Source organism: Morone saxatilis, unplaced genomic scaffold (assembly GCF_004916995.1).
Source record: "Morone saxatilis isolate NCDOM2014 unplaced genomic scaffold, NCSU_SB_2.0 Contig20, whole genome shotgun sequence".
NCBI lineage: Eukaryota > Metazoa > Chordata > Actinopteri > Moronidae > Morone > Morone saxatilis.
In genome coordinates, this window is record NW_023339763.1 from 538,575 (window position 1) to 541,531 (window position 2,957).

A 2,957-nucleotide genomic window follows, 5' to 3' on the forward strand; every position below is an offset into this window, starting at 1 on the left:
TTGCTTACGTCTTTGATTGGATGTGCCATGACATCACATACTTGAATATTTATCAGATATTGGGGTATAATATCTTTATATGGTTAGTAATATAACTACAACTGTATCGGATTTTAATAGGAGGCACATTGTTCTCTGATAATGTCGTTTGTCATTTGTCATCGTCGGTTCATTGTCCCCTTAACGGCCGCAACATTCTGTGTCTAGTGTGCATTACTAGTCGTTTCATACGAGCGGTTTTCTGCCGCACTTAGATTGTTTAACAACTGAGTCTCAAAGTTAACAATAAACTTAACAACCAGAGGCCACTCGTAACGCAGCTTATTCAGGCAGGTATCGACATTTTTCGGTGTTTACTGGGTTTGTACGCCTGTGCTTTTGACGGTGTTTTTTGTTTTATTATTCATATTTAACGGAACCGCTCCCAGTACTGGCACCGCGATAGTAGTGTATCTGGATCGGGAAACCACTCTTTCTGCTATAAAGAGAATGAGAAGTTGTGATGACAGGCGGGCTTTGGGAATCTACACAACCACTACAACTAAAAGCGGAGTTCGTCCAGTCCTGCGTGTGTTGCGTGACGACGGTACGTTTTTGTTTAATTGTGGGTTGTTTTGTATATTTGGTGTCCTGATCTGATTGTTGGTGCACGTACAGAGATGGTAGTATGTTGACGGGGTGGATTGAAGAGGTATTGTATTGACCTGGTTGTCGTAAATTCTCCTCTGTAGCTGCACCGCTCCGCAGCCCGACCGTCGTCCAGCGCCACACACACGCAGACTGAGAATCCGTTTAGTTGTAGTGTTGTGTAGAGTTGCTCCAAAGCTGTGTCTCACACTTCTTTCCTTTTACAGAGAGTTGTTCCGATTCCGATACCATATCGGTGAGTACTGGAGCGGTCCGTTTATTAAACAAAAACAGCAGCGCGACAAATAAACTGCGTACCTGTGTAGTGCGTACGTGTGTCTCTGTTGTTAAAGTTTATCGTTACTTTGAGACTCATTTTAACAATCGGGAGTGATGGAAACATGAAGCCCTGCCAGTGGTGCGGCGTTAGGACCGAGTGAAAACAAACGACATATCAACAATGTGGCTTTTTAAATGAATTGTTATTTATTCTTAGATTTATATCTGATATTTTTCAGTTGTGTCTGACTATCAAACTAGAAATAAAGTTAAATGTTTTTCTTTTGCTGTATTAATTCATGTTTTACAGAGGATTTAACCTGGATCAGGCTTTGCAACAATAATAATCACATCACATTCATGCAGGCGTAGTAGTATATACTACACACACACACACACACACACACAGCAGGTCTATATATATTATGGGTCTATTTCTGGAGCCTCCATCTGAAGCACTGCGTCTGCATTTACCATATTTGAGACTTAATGTCGAGAGGAATGAATAGTTATCAAAAAACTTTTTGAAGCGCAAAGTTGAGGCGGTACGATTCAGGACGATGCTCATCAGTGTCATAACTCCTATGATTCTAAATGTTTCCCTTCACTGAAACTGTTTACGCAGGTTGCCTTGAAATACGTTAGCTAGCTGTACGTGTGAGCGGTTCTTTTAGTCTTGCGTCGACTCTCATTCAAATGCTCAGGAGGACCACAGGCCAAAGCAGACTCCAGCACCTAGCTGTGATGTCTATTGAGAAGGAGTTGCTTGAAAGAATTGAACACCAAAGGCTCATTGACAGGTTTGCCACCCTCAAAGTGCGGCGACATAGATTAACTCTCCCAAAGTAGAGTGTATTACCTGCATACATGGAAGAGCCAAATGGGGATTCAGGGGAAGTACTTACAAAGATTTCCCTCTCTTTCTTTTTTTATATCTTTACTTTCTAAGTATTTTCAAGACCTGGGTAAATAATCTGGATTTCTTTGGACTTTTTGGTTCTACCTTCTTTTTTTTCTTTTTGTTTTTTGCTCTTGATGTGAAGCTTGTTTTATTCCCTGGTCATGCGTACACAAAAATGCGAGATTTTTTTTGCATTGGGTGCCAAATGATCATGGTCAATGATTGTCAAAATGTCTTTGACAATCAATTTCTTAAAATGTCTTTTAATTGCATTGCTTTTAGTGTATGTGTGATGTTTGTCTGTCAGCGTTAGACACAAAACAGCAAGAAATATGACTCTGCTCTGAATTGAAAGTGACTACTGCAATTTGAGTGTATCTGATGCAAACTTTAGAGGCTGTGCTCTCGAGCATTCAGCAAGAAGTCCAGTCATTAAAGGACATCATGAGCCCAAGTCAGCCATGAACTTTTGAGGACAGTTTTTCAGCATGGCGTCATACTGTTTTCTCTGTTATTGTGAGACTGGATCCTTCTTTTGCAAAAAGTTATGCAGAATTGCTGCAAGATAATCATACACAAGTCACACTGTGCAATATGGAGTGGACCACCAGCAGTAATAAACTGTAATGCAAAAATTAGTTTTAGTGTTGCATAAATGCATCACAGACATGGGTGTCATCACAAGGGTTTTACTAAACTATACATGAAGCCCAATGAGCCCCTGCCCACCAACCTTTTTCACAGCAAAAACAAAAAGTATGTTCTATTGAAAATTAACTTTAGCATTTTAACATTTGGTTACAATAACTCCAAAATCCAGAATGTTTTTTTGCTTTTTTGCTTTTTTGGAGACCTTTCCAGAACACGCTATTATTGTGGACAGTCACACACACAGCCCCTGTAACAAAAACAAAACAAAACCTTTTCACTCAGCTGGTTTTCTTCTGACGTTTAACTCCATGTGCCTCCTTTTGTATCAACAGTCATTAGATTCGATTAGATTAGATTGATTGAACTTTTTGTATTGAACAAAGTAACAAAGTACTGGAAACAAAATGGAAGTCATTTCTGTAAATTATTTACAATCCATCTCTAATGTACTTGGTTGCACACTTGGTCTGAACTTTATAAACCATACTAAGTCATCAAT